This window comes from Mixophyes fleayi, chromosome 6 (genome assembly GCF_038048845.1).
Source record: "Mixophyes fleayi isolate aMixFle1 chromosome 6, aMixFle1.hap1, whole genome shotgun sequence".
Lineage (NCBI taxonomy): Eukaryota > Metazoa > Chordata > Amphibia > Anura > Limnodynastidae > Mixophyes > Mixophyes fleayi.
This window is the reverse complement of record NC_134407.1, coordinates 186,366,640-186,388,631: the sequence shown is the minus strand read 5'-3', so window position 1 is coordinate 186,388,631 and position 21,992 is coordinate 186,366,640.

Below are 21,992 nucleotides of genomic sequence, written 5' to 3'. Positions count from 1 at the left end.
GGACTCCATCTACTTCTCACTGCAGGGACTCCTTTCCTCCAAAGTAGCCGACTGCCTAATTACAGTGACCCTCCCTCATGTTATGGGGGACTTTTCAAGGGTGCTCTACACAGGGTTTTCTCTCACATCACATGTGGCTTGCAGCCAATCACACTCACCCCTTCCAAGGGCTACTGTCTGCCATTCAATGTCTCTCTCTTCCAAGCACTTTCCTCCAGGCAGCTGCCATCCAAAAGCTCTACCATCCTTAAGACCTTGGCTGTTGGGGGGCTCTCCCTCTCTTGTCCCAGTGCAGCTCTTATACACTGTTACATACATACATACACCTTCACTTGTGTCTCATATTGGGATACCCCTGAAGGTGAGGATCCTCCTGTTGTCCAACGTTCCTCTCTATGGATCTCTCTTGCATAATGTGGGCATAATGTAAAGTAAAAAAAAAAAAAAGAAATTTGTCAGAGCTTATCCTTTAAACTGCATATCTGTGTGTGTCTAGCAAAATGAAAACATGAGGTATTAGTTCATAATTTGATCAAAAGACTTAAGTCTGCATCCCAACGCCAAGGGTACCTCACAAGCCAGCCTTTGCTAGATGTAAACCCCTATACCTGGGAGGTGAGTGCATCTGATTTTAACTGTATTTTAATAGTGTTTAAAGCATATAGGTCAGTGTAGGACCTGCATATAATGAGGTACCCTTGACGCTGGGATGCAGGCTTAAGTCTTTTGATCAAAATATGAACTAATACCTCATGTTTTCATTTTGCTAGACACACACAGATATGCAGTTTAAAGGATAAGTGATCATTTTGTTATGTATACATATATGGGCATTTATATTTCCACGCAGCTGGTACCATATACAATATGGGATATACAGAGCGCGGGCTTATTGCCAAGCAGCTGGTACCATATATAATGTGTGATATACCGAGCGCGGGCTTATTTTTCTCTGGTTTTCTTTGAATAAAAGTGCCTCACGGTATCCGTGCTCCCCCACTTCCCGAGACCACTCTCCTCCTTACCGGGTCCCAGGTAAAATGGGGTGGTCTAACTCCGGCCCTCTGACTCGCGATGAAGCAGCTATCCACGCCAATGCGCAATAGTCTTGGGAGGCCCAGGCCTCGCTTCCTACAACTACCCTTCTGGTGTCCCATCACCAGCAAGGGGCTCCTTAGCGTCGCTGCAAGCATTACAGTACAGTGATCTTTGTTTTCATATTCTTGTGCATTCACTTAACTTGCATTAGAAATGCCAGAAGTTTAAGAATTTTAACACCAGTATGTAGGCATACCTTCCAACTGTCCCGATTTGAGAGGGCTGTCCTGTCGCCCTGACAGTCAGGACTTTTGTCCCAACTGCTGGGAAGTTTGGAAGTATATCCCATACATCATCCGAGGTAGGGGGGTGCCAAACATTTAGCACTACGCACTCCTCTACCTAAAGTGACCACCCACTTTCTGCGACGTGCCACTTCAATGTTAGGAAGTATGTAGTGTTCTTGATGTGCATCACTAAAGTGCTTTGTGCCTACTGGTCTACTCTCCTGGAATGTTTGGGAGACTTCCAAATTTCGGGTTTGATCCCTGGGAAAGCAGACCTTTCCCCCGGATCCCGCCCTTAGTGAAGTGGGCAGAATGGGGGCCTCAATGATGCGATTCACAGAGAATTGCATAATTTTGACCACGCACCTCCATGATGTCATCACATGGTGCGATTTGCCCGTAGTAGGGGCAAAATAATGAAATTCGCATTATACCCCACTCCCCTGAACTGTGATATTATAGGTATGCACATCAGCAGAAGTAAAAACATTACTTCAAAGTCTACTACAACACCCCATTTAATTATTAATTGCTTCTCTCTCCTCAATTATGTCTTAATTAAATCATGGCAGGATTCTCTCATCTAGGCCAGACTGACTATTTAAAATGGGAAAAATTGTAGCTTGCAATGTCTAGCATTGCACAAGTACTTGTATTGCTTTTTCTTTGCAGGACAGCATGATCTGCAGGTTGTAAACAGTAGGGTGTACATATAATACTTTCTATATATACTGTATATAATATTGGTAAACTATGTATATATACAGCACAGCGTATACATTTTTGGTAAAAAAGTAAAGTTGCTATATAAATATATATTTCTGCAGTTTTTCCTGACCAAAGAGGGTTTTCGTTTAATTTCTATGCTTGAAAATAAAAATCCATATTTTATATCTATGCAGAGAGATTAGCAGCCTTTGGGTTAATAAAGGAGTCAGTGTAGGAGAAGTTGCGGAGAACGTTGAAGTGTGTTCAATACTTGTTTCTTTAAAACAATCCCTGGCAGCTCATAATCAAGTGCTTGAATGAAGGGAACACTTAACCTCTGTGATATGCTTCCTGCTCCCGCTGCATATCACCAAAATGGACTGGATTTATTGGCAAGGGCGATAAACAAAAGGGAATCTCCCTGGAGATGGAAACATAAAAATCCAGATGTTTCCAGATTGTGTTCAGGACTTGCTGTGTGGATCTCTCGCTGTATTGCCAAACTGCAGGAAGACACACACACACACACACACAGACAGTCCTCTCCAAGGCCAGAACCTACAAACAAACACTGAGATTCCGCTCTCATTCCTCTACTATTCCACAGGCATTGGTTTGCCAAAGACAATCTTGCCCCCAAGCAGTGGGTTTCCTGACTTCTCCTGGGGCTCCTGTGAGTCACCTTTGAACTGTAAGAAGCAAGACATACCCTGTCTTCCTGCAAGATGTCCTAGTGATGAATGAGCAAGGACTTATAGGCACATGTGCAGAGGGTAGATAAACCTGACCGGCCTGTGGTCTAATGGTCAATGCATTTATCCCAGGGTCAGGGGCTTTGGCCTTTCTACCAGCTGGAAGATGTAATCTCTAGGACCCGTTTCCACCACCTTCCCTTCTTCTTATTGTATACAACTGGGACGTCCGTCGGATGCCCTAATTTCTCCATTGTTCCTAAACTTCATTCCAACAAAATGCCTTTCCCCTTCCCAATATTGTCCAAGTCTGAACATTTCATATAAATATTAACATTTAAGTTCAGCAAAACAATAAATAAATGCAGTGAACTCCATATGACAATGCATATTTGTAGTTCTGTAACTGATGATAGAGGCTAATATAACATAAAAAAAATGAGAAATGTCCCAAACCACAGGTGTGGTAGATATTGTTATTATTGTTTGTTTTTTTTATTGTTATATCTTTTACTTTTTATACTGTCTGTCAGTAAACTTAACTGTGGTGTACTAATCACAAAAGACTTGACGTGACTGTAAATTGTACACAATATTAATTGTAATTTCACTTTAAAGGTCATTTATATTGGGATAGTATGTCCACAGTCCTGTACAACAGAGGAGAAAAGAGGGAGGTTATATACTGGAAGCTAAATAGACCTAAGCTTTGTATAGTGAATAAGTTAATGTTGGCTCATATTATCTGTAATATTCCATTAGAGAGAGACAGTCAGGTTTCAGGTAAAGTCTTTTGTAAACGGCCTTGTGCACTATATATGTCTAGCAGTATCCTACTTTATAACATACATTGTGCACAATTGTAAACTGTCTTTTAGATTAATCATTGTCTATTTGCATATTTCATAATGATCCAGAAACAGAATTAAGTTTTCTACCCAGTAATGATCAGATCTATATTATAACTGATAAAGGTTCTATGGAACTTGTCAAAGGTTCTACAAATGATCAGACATCTTAACCCTTTAACCACTGCCGGATTTCTACCACTCATCAGATCTCTATGGCAGCAAAAGGGTAAATTCGCTGCCTCTCTTCCTCCTGTTCTGAAAGCAAAAATAACTAGAATGAAAAAAACTTGGCATAATGGGGAAAATATTGCCAGATAATTAATATGTAGTCGTTACCGTAACCTCAGGCAGGAACAATGCCGCTTCTGTGGAACATAAAGCATTGGCCTCTAGCTCATGATAAAGAAAAATCTCTGCTGCCCGCTGACCCAAAATATTCCCAAACTGAGGACAATGGGTCAAGAAAACTTTGCCCCCGCAAGCCAGAATTCCTAAACAGTTTACTGTCGAAATAGACTGAGAAACAGTTACTGCGAGCGGCCACTGATTATAGAATTCCTTGCATATATTTATCTATAGCAAAGCACAGGAGCGAACTATGTTTTGAGCGTGACAAAAACTGGAAACTGAAAAAACTACTGTGTAAACAGTAGGGGTACATACAACTATAGATGTATATTTTAAGCCAGACATGGTCAGATCCCGACAGGATTGATTGCAATTTGACCACAAACATAGGTGATCAACTTGGTCAAGATCTGACTCTTTTTTTCCTGTGGCCAAAGTGTCAGGATCACTTCCAGCATCGTTGGGGAGTCGGAAGATGACAGCTACTTCATTTGCTTGGACTGAGCCACATAGGTTCAGGACTATACTGTCCAAATGGCAGGGGACCAAATAGGCACGCTCATTCAAATTCAAGGCATTGTGCACTTTTGTACCTCGTGTATTGCACAAACATACAGGACACACCATATATGATGTCCAAAGGCTGCAAGGTTCCGCTACATTCAGTTTACAATGCTGCATAGTATAAACTGCAAGTATGCAGCATACATAGCAACTAGTTAATATTCATACATTCAACAGGTGTATTTTATATGCCATGATGTAAATGGATGATCAGCTGGCAATCTTAATTACCAACCGAATCTTAAGCTCCCATTTATGAAAGAAAATAGAGAATGCTGGAGCATAAAGATGAATTATTAGAGAATTATATAATTGTGTTTCCAAAATTTGTAAATATCAGCATTAAATCTGTTTTGTAAACATCCCCAATAATTTGATTATGATTGATGATGTATGACTGAATCTGGTGAATAATATTGGTTTTGATTGTCAATGATCTGCAGCTTTCAAACCTCTTGCTTATTGGCTGGAATAAATTTGTGGATCCAACTTATTTTATAGACACATATTTGATTATGCTACAAAATAATGCTTTATAGTTTCTGTAGTATCACATTTATTTTACACAACTGATTTGGCGGCTACAAAACTGGTTGTGTGCGTTCTTTACCATCTTGATATGATATTACATTTACTAATGTTTACTTTTATTTTGTTTTTTTACTTTGTTTGTTTATTTTGAATTTATTTATTTTACTTAGTTTTTTATTTTGAATAATTCCTTGTTATAATATTTGCGTGACCAAATTTATTTTTGTGCTACGAAATTTTGATTTTGTGGCCCATTTACAAGTTTTGTACACCCAATCAACAAAATTATTTATGAGAGGGTGACAAATGAATTGTGCTGTCTGCCACAACATGTTTTGTTCATATAATTGATTTTCTAAACAAACCATTCGGTTGACAAATGTCACCACATACTGGACTTGCTATACATGCTGCTCCATAGCATACATAGTCATAAGGCATTTAAAGCCACAACATGCTGTAGACACTACAGATAATGATAACACATGTATGTTAGCGCTTAATGCAATATCACATTTATAATCCTCCTGGGAGCTCGAACAATGACTGGGCCAGGGGTGTCATTAAGAGCCTTATAGTAATGGGTCTGGAAACTGATTGAATCAGTTCAAGCACCCACCTTACCTAATAATGAGTTTCCCTTGTGGAAGCAGGGAAGCCCTTTGTAGGGAAGCCCTGGAATTAATAAATATTATTAAGCTCCAGTGGCTTAGGAGTTAGCACTTCTGCCTCACAGCACTGGGGTCATGAGTTTGATTCCCGACCAGGGCCTTATCTGTGTGGAGTTTGTATGTTATCCATGGGTTTCCTCCGGGTGCTCTGGTTTCCTCCCACACTCCAAAGACATACTAGTAGGTTATTTGGCTGCTATCAAATTGACCCTAGTATCTCTCTCTGTCTGTCTGTGTATGTTGGGGAATTTAGACTGTAAGCTCCATTGGAGCAGGGACTGATGTGAGGGAGTTCTCTGTACAGCACTGCGGAATCAGTGGCGCTATATAAATAGCTGATGATGATAATAATTATTTTCATCATATAATTATTATAATTATTTGCTTTGTCGTCTGTATTACTCTCAATGTGCAAAAAAAGGCCCTTGTCTAAAAAACATAACATGTATTTCTCTTGAAACTGAGGTTGGCATCTCTTGGTTTTCTTAAACAAGGAATATTTCGAAGGGTTATGAAATGTCATTGTTTATTTGATCCAGAAGAACAGTAGATACATTTGTGTTTTTTCCACAGACATAAGCTTCATATATGTACACAAGTTTCACACTGTTTTAAAAAAAATGCTTATTTTTACATCAGGGATAGGCAACCTGGTGAACTAAAATATTGAGCCACAAGTTGCGTATATCTGTCCTGAATGACAGTTCACTGTCTCTTATATGCCCTTATCTTGAATGGTTTATTACACTTTTATGTCTTCTAAAAATCTCTTATGTTGTTACGGTTCTTTTAATTCACGATTCTAAGAAAAAACGCACTTGCCTTTTTTATACAACGCCAATCATTTTAAACAAGTGTATTTATGTACTCGGAACACTAATGAAAAGGAACAAAACTTTCAAATCAAACAGTCCTTTTCTTTTGGAAGTTAATATTTCACAGAGTAGACATCTCTTCAAAATGCCAGTCAGTTTGACAAGCAATTACCTGCTACGATTAATTCAAGGACCTTTTGAAGAGATGACAATAGAGGGAATGAAATACCCAGAGTAAGTCTTGTTGAGTTTCTGTAGGCAAGAACACATTCTAGAACCTCACTTCTAAGAATTCAGAGGCAAGTCGCTCTTTAGGGCTTGTACTTCAATGGATTCCAATATCTGCTGCCTAATATAAAGATACTACACATGGACTCTGGAAACCCCTATAAACAACTGTATAACACATTCTTATCATTGTCCCGTGATAACGTGTCTTTGAATGGTCACTGAACAGTTCAGTGAAATGTAATATTTTATAATTTTTCATTATATTACTCACTGCACATGCGTCATATTTTAGAGTGGCACAATGGTTAGCCAGGTTTTATATAAGGAGTACACATAACAATTATAAAACACATCCTTATATTACAATAAATACTTTCTCTGTGAATTCTATAGAAAGCTAGATCCCATGGTATAGCAAATATATTTTTGTTTTCTTTGGCAGTCTTTAATAATGATATTTTTCACCTCCCAACGTGGCCAGAGGCTACTTATTACACCTACGTTTGAATATAAATATTGCAACATTTTAAGTACAAGTTAACAAAACATATAGTTACATATATGATCAGAGATTATTACACAAAGACATGCAATAGCTATTGAAAAAACAGGTGGATATAATCATGTTCAATTTAGGAAACAAACAACCAGCTTTGGAAATCAGTGATATATCCATAAAGACTTTTAATAGACTGAAAAGAGTGACAAGGACCTCACATGTGCTGCATACAGGGGCAGGCTGGGCTGGGGGCAGAGGGGCACCTGCCCCCCGGGCGGCGGGCCAGTCCTATACTGGGTTACCTTGGACTGGGTCACTGGGCCACCTGCAATTTTTTTCCTTTAAAATGTTCCTAATAGGCTGCTGAGTGAAGACTTGCCGCCCAGGCTTAAATTTGCCTGCCCTCCCCTGGCTGCGTACCTAGGCAAACTTATTGTGTATCCCTTACTGTCCCCTTATCAGGAGTACTTATAAACAATCCTAATAGAACAGCAAAAAATAACTTGTAGTTTCTGTGAAATCTGTGACATGTTGGAGAAAACCAAAGGATCACTTAGAGGCGGACATACGTATGTTTATCTATTCCTGTACCGCACAAGCACACAAATAATGCAAACTCAAACGTCCGCATCTAGCTTTTTGTGAATTGTTGCCTTACGTTTCAGTATGCCCCCTTGTGCCTGACGGGGGATGGCAGGAGTAGGCAGGCGTAGGTCAAGTCCAGTAAGGGCATATTCACATAATTGTGACGCTTCCACAGATACGCCTTTTTGATGAGGAACATTATAAGCTTGAAGATGATGATGGCTGTCAGCAGTGCTATCAAGCCTCTTCTGATTGGCTAATTGTGTATTGACCCCTCTAACTTAAATCACTAACATTGCGGCTATATTATATCACGTTGCAACTGTCTATTCACATTTCCATGTGGATTAGAGTAGTAAAGAAGTTTCACATTTCATTTTTAAAGAGGAAAACATGAGAGGTTTGTAATTCACTTCATTTCTATTGGTATTTCTGTTTGTACTTAATTACATTTTATATTGAAAACGTGACTTCACATTTCTTTATAACTGTCCAGTATCCTCTCTCTTATGTTTGACACTTCATTACATTATTAGATTGGGTACAAATAGAGTAATGTGATTTTATCATTACGTAGGAAAACACATTTGTTCGTCTGACGTTCATCTGGCGCAAATGCTCCTGTTTTGGTCCTAGACGCTGCATATATTTGGACCGACTGAATAAATGGAAGTAAATTAGTTTTGGGTTTTTTTACGTTATCTTTTCCTACGTCCGTGTGAAGAACAAATGCATTCACATCTAAATAAGCAACCAAATGTACGACAAAGCATGCTTGGTACAGTTACAAGTAAAGCTATTGATATAAATAACAAGAGAAATCCAGTTATTCAACTGTTCCAGGATCCTTGGTCTGTGCGTACCTTTTTTGGAAAACCATTTGGCAAAGATCGCAAAAAATGTAATGTTTTAAAAATGAGATAATTGAGCCCTCAGTGTTATGAACGCTTTACAAATTTGCCAAGTATATGTCATCCCTTATCTGGAGATCTCGCAGTAATCCTATAAGTGACATATCTTAAGCATAAAGCCTAGAACCGAAATCCCTCCAGGTTTGGGTTAAAAATAAGTTGGAACAGGGTTCTGATGAGAAAACTTGGACTGTACTGAGAAAAATACATTAACAAATGGGATTCTCTGCGCAGAATAATGAAGTCTTATGTTGAAGTATTACATCCTGGCCATGTGTTGCTTACTGTGACCAACGGAGGATGAAGACCTTATCTGACATGCCATAAGCTTGTATACTGCAGATATTGATACATAATTTGTACATGAAATATTGGTGTAAGCCCCAGTGATCACCCCCACCCAAAAAAAAATATAAATAGATTTATTTCTTTATACGAAATTGTATTTACAATAGTATACTAAAGTAGACATCACACATCATATTGCATTTCTGTTCATGCACATCAATATACAATTGAGGCACACATAATATATTTCAATTGTTAATTTTTAATCATATCATTCATTAAAATAACGGGCACACATTACATCACATGGCAGAAAAAAAGTTCTGCAGTGCACATGTATGTTAACAAAATAAATACATTTCAATCACAAAAATATATAAACACACTTCAATCCCATTATGTATATTCACATTATATAATGACATTATTACATACTTGCCAACTCTCCCGGAATGTCCGGGAGACTCCCGCATTTCGCGAGAGTCTCACGGACTCCCAGGACAGTATGGCAATCTCCCGGATCTGCCCAGTTCACTAGGAAGTGGGCAGAATTAATTCCAAAACCCTGCAATTCACCGGGAATCGCTGTGTTTGGCCCTGCCCCCTGCTGTAAAATGACACATTTGCGTCATTATGTCACGGGGGCGGGTCCAAAATGACGCAAATTTTGGAGCCCCGCCCCCATCACACCCACCTCCCCCGGCAGGCTTCCGGAAGCCAACTTTAGAATGTTGGCAAGTATGCATTATTATAGCATGGTATCATAGTGCATTATAGATTGATATCATAGTATAGAACATTATAATGTGCTGTACTGTAATAGAGAATTAGCGTATAGGTTATATATCTAACATATTATTACAGTACAGCAGATTATAATGAGCATTAGGTGTCAGTGGAGAAGGGGCGAGCCAAACTCTGAAACTTCATATCAGTATATAGCAGCTTATATGCTGGACCTGGGAGAATTACACAGCTAATAGCTTTTGGTGTCATTGTTGGATAGTGGTCATGCAGTAACTACAGCTATTGTATGATATAAAAATAAAGTACTTTAGAAAGCGTAGTAGGATAGGGAATATAACCATTTTTTTTAAATCTTGCTTAGTGATTCCACAAATCCTGTATCAAAGTCTTGTATCTACATGACATTTTGGGAGTTGTATGCTTTGTCTTTTAAGCTGCAATCTGGTTTTATTTGTAACCAAAGCCCCCTTTTCTAGTCTGCTGCCAGGTAAACTGCCTAGATCATTGCTTCTGTATTCAGCTTGGATATAGATACTTATGTCCCATCGAAGAGAAGTAGAAATGACATGTAAATGAAGTGTAAAGCTGGGTATACACCTATGCAATTTTACTTCATATGCAATTTCTATAACAATTTCACCAACGACTGAAAATCCAGATGAACATGCAGATTCATGTGTACACACCTACATGATTTACCGTCAGATCTGTGTTCTTCATCTCTCATAACCATCTGCTGAAAAGATTGTGACTCTGCCAATCTATAAAGATCTGCCTACACTGCTGATCATGAGTGTGTACACACTTCTACATTTACCAGACATTGTTCCATCATTGATGGTGATTTTCAGGAAGTTTTAGAACACCAAATCAAAAGATGCGTTGTGTTTTGGTGTGATAAAACATGATCGTGGGAGCCTACACACTAATGCAATATCTGAACAAAGGCTTGTGAATCGTGTGATCTGCACAATAATTGCATAAGTGTGTACCCAGCTTAACTAGACAGCAGTCTCCCTGGACACTGCAGGGTGATGAGGATAGTGTTTCGATAACCCAGCAGGAGAATACATTTACTCCTGCTGTGATACAAAGTAGACGTAATCATTCTCTGGCTGCATCTACAGTTAGCCTCATATCATGGCAGACTCCAGGAAGTAAGAGGGTGTCTTTAAGGACAGTGATGGGCTGTGTGTCCTGTTGGATAAAGCTGAGGACCCAGAGACAAAGGTCCTGTCCACTCCTAGTCTACGTGAATACGCCCAACAGGGTTTCCTTATCAATGCTGATAGGAGAGGAGCATCAAAGAAATGAAGGACAGTTGACTATGCTGTTTGTGTCTGCAGTCTACAGGAGGTGGTGTGTTCAGCTAATCTCCCTCCACTTGTTGCCTTTCACCAGTCAATCTTTCCAGGCCATCCCAGGGTGCTCGTAAATCTTCTGTAGTTATCACACTTTATCTACCACCAGTCACTGCTACACCTTCCCATACAAACCGTTTAATCCAGTGCTACTGTTTGACCTCGGATGGCCCAGAGTATACTTCTAGCTTCTACTTCAAAACGCTTTCTATTATGTGGGAAGGAAAAGAAGATTGATGGAGGAATATACCAAAAGACTCACGTGTCACAATCATTCTCAGGTTCTGCGAACAAGTTGGACAAAACGAAAAGCGAGCAGTACTATAAAGGGTTGCCTAAAAAGCCATTTACTATACTAGTATTTTACTGCTTTCTGGTCAATGCTATCATTTAGTTGCAATTAGTAAACCATTGCTGCTTATGAAAAATAAAAGAAAATACAGGTTTATCCAGAAACTTGTTATTTAGAGAATTCAGAAAAACAGATAAAAAAGTAAATAAATGTTGCTGCTTGGTGATTATGTCCTATAAACAAACATGTCCACCAATGACTCCTACAGTCATGTGACCACCAATGGCTCATACAGTCATGTGACCACCAATGGCTCCTACAGTCAGGTGACCACCAATGGCTCCTACAGTCAGGTGACCACCAATGGCTCCTACAGTCAGGTGACCACCAATGGCTCTTACAGTCACGTGACCACCAATGGCTCCTACAGTCACGTGACCACTGATGGCTCCTACAGTCAGGTTAACACTGCTGGCTCCTACAGTCACATGATCACTGATGGCTCCTGCAGTCAGTTGACCACCAATGGCTCCTACAGTCCCGTGACCACCGATGGCTCCTATAGTCACGTGACCACCGATGGCTCCTACAGTCACATTTCAGGGGACAGCATAGAAAAAGGTAGGTGTAATTTGTAAATGTAATTCAATATATTTTAGGCATGGTCCTCCATATTACAAAACAAAAAATTATTGAAAAAACCCTCAGTCCCAAGCATTATAAATAACAGATCCTATACCTATAATCAAAAATGTAATCAAGATCCATCTTATTTCTCTAACTTGCTCTCTATGGTATACAGACCCAGATTTTTGTAGATTTGAGAAGTTGCCTTGGGGCAGCACAGTGGCCTAGTGGTTAGCACGTCTGCCTCACAGCACTGGGGTCATGAGTTCGATTCCCGACCATGGCCTTATCTGTGTGGAGTTTGTATGTTCTCCCTGTGTTTGCGTGGGTTTCCTCCGGGTGCTCCGGTTTCCTCCCACACTCCAAAAACATACTGGTAGGTTAATTGGCTGCAATCAAAAATTGACCCTAGTCTCTGTCTGTCTCCCTCTCTGTCTGTCTTTGTGTGAGTGTGTGTATATATTAGGGAATTTAGACTGTAAGCTCCAATGGGGCAGGTGATGATGTGAATGAGTTCTCTGTACAGCGCTGCGGAATTAGTGGCGCTATATAAATAAATGATGATGATGATGATGATGATGCCTTAATTAATTGTCATTATATTCATATCCAATGAAAAAAAACCACCCCTCTTCCTTTGGAAGTGTCAGAAGAATTGCGCACTGACTGCAACAATCTACCCCACATCCCAAGGCAATGACTTCGATCAATAAAGAACCTGTCCGTTTAGTACCAATGTCTGCTACAGGAGGATCCCTTTATATTATTATGAAGACATTTTTTAGGCAAAAGCATTTCAGTTATATTGTCTCTCATATACACATATATACCGCACAGTATCACCCACTTGGAAGCAGATCATCATGGCAGCCTCAAACCAGTAATATATTGTAGAAGTCATTATATGTTATCTTTTATGAACTTCATGTAGCTTTATTTCAGTTTAGCTACAAGCATGTATATCAAATGCATAAATAACAGATGTGTCCTCATCATACATTTGTCGTCCTTTGTCCACTTCTTTGTTGTTACTTAACTGAAATCGGTTATGAAGGGCAATAATTTATTATGGTCAGCGATGTGGCCCAGTGGTTAGCATTGTTACCTCATTGCGCTGGGGTCATGAGTTCAATTCCAACCAGGGCCATATCTGTGTGGAGTTTGTATGTTCTCCCTGTGATTGGGTGGGTTTCCTCTGGATGCTCTGTTTTTCTCCCACACTTCAAAAATATACTGCTAGGTGGTTTCTGACAAAACGGACCCTAGTATCTGTGTATGTGTAATTTAGATTGTACTCTCCACTGAGGCACGGCTGATGTGAATGACTATATATGCTCTGAACAGGCTGCGTAAAGTGATTGGCGCTATCGAAAAAGAGAATCCCTATAGATGAAAGCACTTAAATGGGGGAAGTGTTTACGTCTGTAATCTTACACTTACCAGCACGGGTTAACGTCCAGCTCCAGGCCGACCAATGAGGGTCTCGTGGGAGTGTCCTGTATTTCTTTACAGGTCCTCTCACTTCCTGTATGCCTCATTTTTGTTCACAAGATCCCGCCAACCGCACCTTTGTGCAGGCTTGGTAGATTTAGTGACTGTTTTAACCCATATTTTTCACAATGTCACAGAGCAGACACAGTTGGAGGGAAAGTACTGCAATCAGCGGCTGATATGATAGGCACTCTCGCTGATTGGCCGCCGGTCCCTTGCCCCTTCCAGGCAACGGTAACTCTTGGTCCTCCAGTGAGGAGGATCCCTTGTTTGGCTCAGTGAGGGTACAGCATTGTGACTTTAGAGGGGGCGCAGTCACTCTGACAGCAGGTTTAGCTCCAGCCAGGCCTGTGGTAAGTGAATCCAAGGCGGTCTCTCCATTTCCATGCTTGGTTGGGTAACTAGTCTGGTCAGCTCTCCCGCAGTGCTCTTTCACCGCCACCAAATTATTCCATATACTGTGACCTATTTAGTCCCTTTACAATGTCTGCGAGTGTTTATATTAGATAAGCTAGGTTTTAAGTTAATGAAGGTATTTGTGAATGCACAGTGGCTCAGTAGTTAGCACTTCTGCTTCACAGCGCTGGGGTCATGAGTTCAATGCCTGACCATGGCCTTATCTGTGTGAAGTTTGTATGTTCTCCCCGTGTTTGCGTGGATTTCCTCCGGGTGCTCCAGCCTCCTCCCACACTCCAAAAACATACTGGTAGGTTAATTGGCTGCTAACAAATTGATCCTAGTCTGTGTGTCTGTGTGTGTGTGTCTGTGTGTGTGTGTGTGTGTGTGTTTGTGTATGTTAGGGAATTTAGATTGTAAGCTCCAATGGGGCAGGGACTGATGTGAGTGAGTTCTCTGTACAGCGCTGCGGAATCAGTGGCGTTATATAAATAAATGGTGATGATGATGATTGTGAAGGGGAAGAGGGGTATCCACGGTACGCAATTTAAATAAATAAATAAATAAACAATAATAATATAACAATAATGAAGGGCTCTGGCAGTCTTAAAATTCCTAGCTAATTCCGCAAATTGACTTTTCAAATTCTGTATACGTTTGCTGACGTGCCATCGTGTGCGCGCACACAAGACATCTTTGTGCCTACTGTCTCAATTCCTAAAACAAAAGTGCAAAGGAAACCACGACTGACCCCATCTGCCTTTTCCGCAAATGCTTTCCACCTGTACTTTGTTGAATTAATTTGTTCGGTGTGTGGGAAGAGTCATCCCATTGGTTTAGAAATACACTGGCATGCAAAACTGCACAAAATGAAATACATAGCTTTTTTTTTTTTTCCCGGCTGCCAAAAACAACTGTTTAAAACAAGAAATGAAACAGAAGTAATAAAGCATATTTATCACACTCCATTACCGAGCTAAAAAAACCTAATGCCGGGATAGCATTACTGCAACAAATGCCATAATTAACTGACTGGCTTGCTCGCTGGCACAGAATGAGCAGCGTTTTTTTTAAAGTTATGTTCTATTTATTACTGAGCAGTACAAATAGGCTTTGAGGAAGGGTGATACAGAGATTTATGAAAATAAGATTTACATCAATTTACTTAAAGAAACCATCTCATTTTGTTTTTACTTCCCAAACAAATGAAACATGAGATGAATGAACAGATAAAAAAACACATTAAAGAGGAACTACACCCAAAATATTTATAATAAATATATTTTTAATATTAATATTGCTATCATTAAATTTGATTTTAAACTTCCCCTTCCCCAGACCCCTTTTCTGCACATACTACACCCTCGTTGCCATAGCTCATGATAGTTCCTACTCTAACTGCATCCAATGCTTCTATTTCAGCATTAGTCATTTCGGGTTCTGATGTGCCTCTTACAAGTCATGTTTTGTAGAATAACTCTGTGTTAAATTAAAATTTTATCATGGTGCATGGTGTAGAACTACAAGCTCCAGCCTACTCATGGCTGCTAGGGCATGCTGGCACTTGAGAAACCACACGTGCCAGCATGCTCTAGCATACAGAGTCGCTGGGACCTGTAGTGCACCAGGGTAAATAGTAAATAAAAACACAGACTCCGTACAGAAAAAATTGTATTCTAAATCTGAAGTCAGGGGTTATACAAATTACTGCATGGCTGCTAAGAGCTCATCTGCGGCAGACCCCATGGATGAGCTGTACTGCATCACCCGTTCAGGGGTTTTGTTCATTGTCCCATGGCCTGTATTGTTACCATAACAGCCAATAACATTTTCTATGGTGTCTGTGTTTATGTCTCTATTTCTCCGCTGTGCACTACATGTTCCAGCAGGCCCTGGATGCCAGGCCTGCTGCCAATTGTGGGGAACTGTATACTGATCAGGAATCTTCCAATGTTCTGTAATTCACACATAAAAGTACTGAGACATTTTTCTTTTGTACTATCACAATGGTCTTTCATCTTTCACATGGACTCTCAGACATCCTCCAGATATCTGCTTTGGTCTCTCCCTAATCAGGGGCGGATCTAGAAATTTTTTCTACCCCGGGCGATATAGGGGGGGCGATTTAAGCCCCGCCCTCTTTCTAACTTCTAAGGCTGCCGGCGGCTGCACAGTATGTGCAGGTCCGTTAGGCAGTGTTAATGTGCTGTCCCGCTGCTCTGATTGTGTTTAAAACACAATCAGAGCAGCCGGGCAGCACATTATCACTGCCTAACGGACCTGCACAGTGTGCAGCCGCCGGCAGCAAGCCCCTGCTAGGGGGGGCGATCGCCCCCCCTGGATCTGCCACTGTCCCTAATAGGCTGTCTTTTAACATAATACTGTGCTAAATAATTGTAGCACACCCAATATTCTTTGCACACTTATGTTAGCAATAGAGAAAACATGACTATACTTGGAATAAGCTCACCCAAAGACCACATGCACTCTGGAGTGATAGATGCTGCACTCCAAGGTTAAAGTTTAGTGGCGGGAAGTACTGTAGATTTTTCCCAGGGTAGCAATGTTGGACCTCCTGCCAGGCTGGTATGTCTACAGGATATATAGATATTCCAGATGATGACCAAATCTGTCCATGACCTTTGATAACGGTAATATTTCTTTCCTGGAACTGTCTCACACCCAATTCTGGCAGCTCCTTTAGGAACAGTCTCTAGCAAAGCGGAACAGCCATCTACGCTGGGTTCAATCTCCATCTATACCCAAAGGTTTCTCACTCCCTCTAGGAGAAGTTCTAGTGGATGGCAGGAATTTCCAACGACCACCTCAGGCAGTTCAAGTGTAAAATTCCGGCACGAGCTACAGGTAATGAGGTCTGTGAGGTTACTTCCTTGTGTTGTAGAAGTGCTAAGGAGGCAGCTTCATGGGTTTAGATTCCTTACTCCTTGGACGGGTGGAGTGGGATCCTCACCTGCCACCACACCAGGAATTTGCACTTCCACTTCTAGAAAAGCATCCACAAAGAAAGGAGATCGGCAGAGCTTGCAAGGGAATGTGGCTGAAGTGTTTTTGGTAAAAAAAAAAAAAAGACCTCTAATCATTAACTGACAACCAGTATCAAAATATAAAGTAGTAGGTACACCATCCCTTAGCAAAGAGATATTAAAGGGCAGATGCAGAGGGGGCCGAATGTTTTGCGCAACATATCTTGTGTGAAATTGCTCTGCGCATGCCCAGAAGGTGGATGTGGACTTGTGATTCTGACACTTATGCCAGCTTGCACCTAGAGAGGAGGGACAAGAGACGTAAGGGGCATCTAATGTTGGCTGAGTACAGTAAATGTGTTCATACTCAAATGGGGCTCATGCAGACCTGCCAGAACACGCATATACACCTGTTAGAAGGTGGATGCTAAAGGGCAGGTGCACATACTTGTGGGTGCAAATACCGGCACTGCGTGAGGGGGGAACTGCAGGGAGGTACTAAAAACACTGGATGACTGCAATGTGTCACTCAATCAGTATTTTAGATGCCCCCTAACCATTGGTGACCTAGGCAACCTAAAGCTGGGTACACACTACAGAATTTTAAACCAACTTTTTATGCAGATCGATTTTACATCCGATCGCTCGGCCCATGGACAGCATACACACTAGCCTTGTTTTAGATGATAAAGGGAAGAGCGGCCGTCCCATTAGCGACTTTTTACAGCCATGTTGTCGTGAGCAATAATTTTAATTTCGTACACACTTAAGTTTATACACACTACACAACGGAAAAGAGATTGGAACGAAAATATTAAACGGTACGACCAACCAAATGAGGCGACAATCGTCCATATGGGCAGACGTTCGACCATCGTGTCACTACACACACTGACCTGACTTTTGAACTAGCGATCGTATGTCGGCTGGTTGAGACGATTATTGGACAAAAACCCTGTAGTGTGTACCCAGCTTTAGAGTAACACTGGTGCTGCTCACAAAAAGCAGCTTTATTTATTTTATTCTTTTCCCCAGAAAATGTCCACTCCTCCATTGTCTGTGGCGCATAATCTTTCCAGTGGACCCTGGATGCCTGGGAATCCTTCATTCCCTTAGCTATTCCCTCCCTGGTGCATGGTGCTCAGAATTATTACAGGTAGGAAGGGCCATTTGCACCTAAGGGAAGGTGAAGTCACACTTTGAGATATATACTGAATTTAAATGCACTCAGGGCCAGATAAAAATTCATGAAAGTCATCTGCATCATGTGACCTGCATCATGTGACAGGCTTGAGGTCGCCCTATTTTACTATGGAGAATACAGATCAGTGTCCAGCAGTTCAAAAACCTTTTCCAGGATCCATATGCCAATGAGAAGAGCTAATAAGTCTAATACAGGCATATAGAATGTCCCTAAAATAGACAAATGGATGGATAAATGGCATGAAGGGACGAATAAAAGTGTTAATTTGCAAGCCTAAAACTAAGTAGGAGAGACAAGTAATTATGTATAAACATATACGAAAATGAACAAATAAACAATATTAGGTTGTCCTGTAACTCTGCACCACAACTATGCAACTGTTCTGTGTGATGTTCCTCCTCTCTTTAAGAAAATAGATGTACTTGATCTCACCTCTCTAGTACCTGTGCTGCTGTACCACAGACCCACCTCCCCACCCTACAGCTCTCTGCCTGCACCAGACAGGTGTGGGTGACACAGTGAGACAGACAGTGAATCAGCAGGGTTCAGACAGAGCTTTCACACATAACAATTAGCCAGCCTGAGAAATAAGGTACAATTATTAGGGCCCTGCCTAACACGTCTCGTGCTCAACACTTTATAGGACTCACCTTTATATGTCAACAGGATAAATAACCCCTGTTATCTTCTACTATACACTTACAAGAGAAAGGGGGGCACTCCTTTCTGTAATATTTATAATACACAGCTATCAGGACTCTTCCTAAGCCACAGACATCAGAACATGTACCTCCCGCCTCCTCCTAATACACAGACATCAGGACATGTACTTCTCACCTCCCCCTAATACACAGATATCAGGGCATGTACCTCTCACCTCCCCCTAATACACAGACATCAGGGCATGTACCTCTCACCTCCTACCAATACACATATATCAGGGCATGTACCTCTCACCTCCTACTAATACACAGACATCAGGACATGTACTTCTCACCTCCCCCTAATACACAGACATCAGGACATGTACCTCTCACCTCCCCCTAATACACAGACATCAGGACATGTACCTCCCACCTCCTCCTAATACACAGACATCAGGACATGTACTTCTCACCTCCCCCTAATACACAGATATCAGGGCATGTACCTCTCACCTCCCCTTAATACACAGACATCAGGGCATGTACCTCTCACCTCCTACCAATACACAGATATCAGGGCATGTACCTCTCACCTCCCCCTAATACACAGACATCAGGGCATGTACCTCTCACCTCCTACCAATACACAGATATCAGGGCATGTACCTCTCACCTCCTACTAATACATAGACATCAGGACGTGTACCTCTCACCTCTTCCTAATACACAAACATCAGGGCATGTACCTCTCATCTCCTCCTAATACACAGATATCAGGACGTGTACCTCTCACCTCTTCCTAATACACAAACATCAGGGCATGTACCGCTCACCTCCTCCTAATACACAGATATCAGGACATGTACCTCTCACCTCCTACTAATACACAGGTATCAGGGCATGTACCTCTCACCTCCTACTAATACATAGACATCAGGACGTGTACCTCTCACCTCTTCCTAATACACCGACATCAGGGCATGTACCTCTCACCTCCTCCTAATACACAGATATCAGGACATGTACCTCTCACCTCCTACTAATACACAGACATTAGGACATGTACCTCTCACTTCCTCCTAATACACAGACATCAGGACATGTACCTCTCACCTCCTCCTAATACACAGACATCAGGACATGTACCTCTCACCTCCTTCTAATACACAGACATCAGGACATGTACCTCTCACCTCCTCCTAATACACAGACATCAGGACATGTACCTCTCACCTCCTCCTAGTACACAGACATCAGGACATGTACCACTCACCTCCTACTAATACACAGATATCAGGGCATGTACCTCTCACCTCCTCCTAATACACAGACATTAGGTCATGTACCTCTTACCTCCTCCTAATACACAGACATCAGGACATGTATCTCTCACCTACTCCTAATACACAGACATTAGGACATGTGCCTCTCACCTCCTCCTAATACACAGACATCAGGACATGTACCTCTCACCTCCTCCTAATACACAGACATCAGGACATGTACCTCTCACCTCCTCCTAATACACAGACATCAGGACATGTACCTCTCACCTCCTCCTAATACACAGACATCAGGACATGTACCTCTTACCTCCTAATACACAGACATCAGGACATGTACCTCTCACCTCCTCCTAATACACAGACATCAGGACATGTACCTCTCACCTCCTCCTAATACACAGACATCAGGACATGTACCTCTCACCTCCTCCTAATACACAGACATCAGGACATGTACCTCTTACCTCCTAATACACAGACATCAGGACATGTACCTCTCACCTCCTAATACACAGACATCAGGACATGTACCTCTCACCTCCTCCTAATACACAGACATCAGGACATGTACCGCTCACCTCTTCCTAATACACAGACATCAGGACATGTACCTCTCCCCTCCTTCTAATACACAGACATTAGGACATGTACCTCTCCCCTCCTTCTAATAACAGACATTAGGACATGTACCTCTCACCTCTTCCTAATACACAGACATTAGGACATGTACCTCTCACCTCCTCCTAATACACAGACATCAGGACATGTACCTCTCACCTCTTCCTAATACACTGACATTAGGACATGTACCTCTCCCCTCCTTCTAATACACAGACATTAGGACATGTACCTCTCCCCTCCTTCTAATAACAGACATTAGGGCATGTACCTCTCACCTCTTCCTAATACACAGACATTAGGACATGTACATCTGATGTGATTTGTATATTGGCTATTTGGAATTGCTAAGCTCTATACTCAGTGATAAATCAGTGTAAACTCTTATTGTGTGCAAACATTGCAGTATAGTGGGAAGCAGCTTCTCTCTCCAGCAGTGAAGTGGTTATGAACGCGTCCTCCCTCTATAGCACTTTGTGCCCTAGGCAAGTAGGGCTATGTCTGACAGGTTGGGGCCGATCACCATCTCATCACTCAGCGCTCTGGTTTGGTCGCTGTCGTAGAACTTGTCAGACCGGCTCTCTGACGCGCTACCGCTGTAACCCCTGCAGTGCTGGAGGGCATCAGCCAGGCTGTTCTAAATACAACCCTCTCACTTGGAGGAATAAAAACTAATAGAAATAAAGCTTCAGGGTGGGTACAAGTTCAGGTCTTTTCCACATCACTGAACTAAATACACACCTGGGGGAAGAATGGTTCTTAAAGTAAAGCCTGTCAGTATACAATATATTATATATCCCCAACACATTGCACAGTGCAAATGGAAAAAGCTGTGTCTTCGCAAGAGATTTGCCCTGTGATCAGTACCATGCATGGCTACATGGCATCAGAAATGCTGGCTGGTATTGGAAGTGCCTGACATATACTTGGGTGACATTCTGTCTTCTGCCAGTAAGATAAAGTTGCAGAGTGGTGCTTTTATGTTTATCAGTATTGTGCTATGGATTGGACAGAGGAGATCCAAAATAAAATGCAAGGGCCTGATTCATTAAGGATCTTAACTTAATAAACTTCTTATTTCAGTCTCCTGGACAAAACCATGTTACAATACAAGGGGTGCACATTAGTATTCTGTTTTGCACATAAGTTAAATACTGACTGTTTTTCATGTAGCACACAAATACTTGATAGCTTATTTGTACACTGAAATTTAAAGTTGATATTTGTGTGCTACATGAAAAAACAGTCAGTATTTAACTTATGTGCAAAACAGAATACTAATTTACACCCCTTGCATTGTAACATGGTTTTGTCCAGGAGACT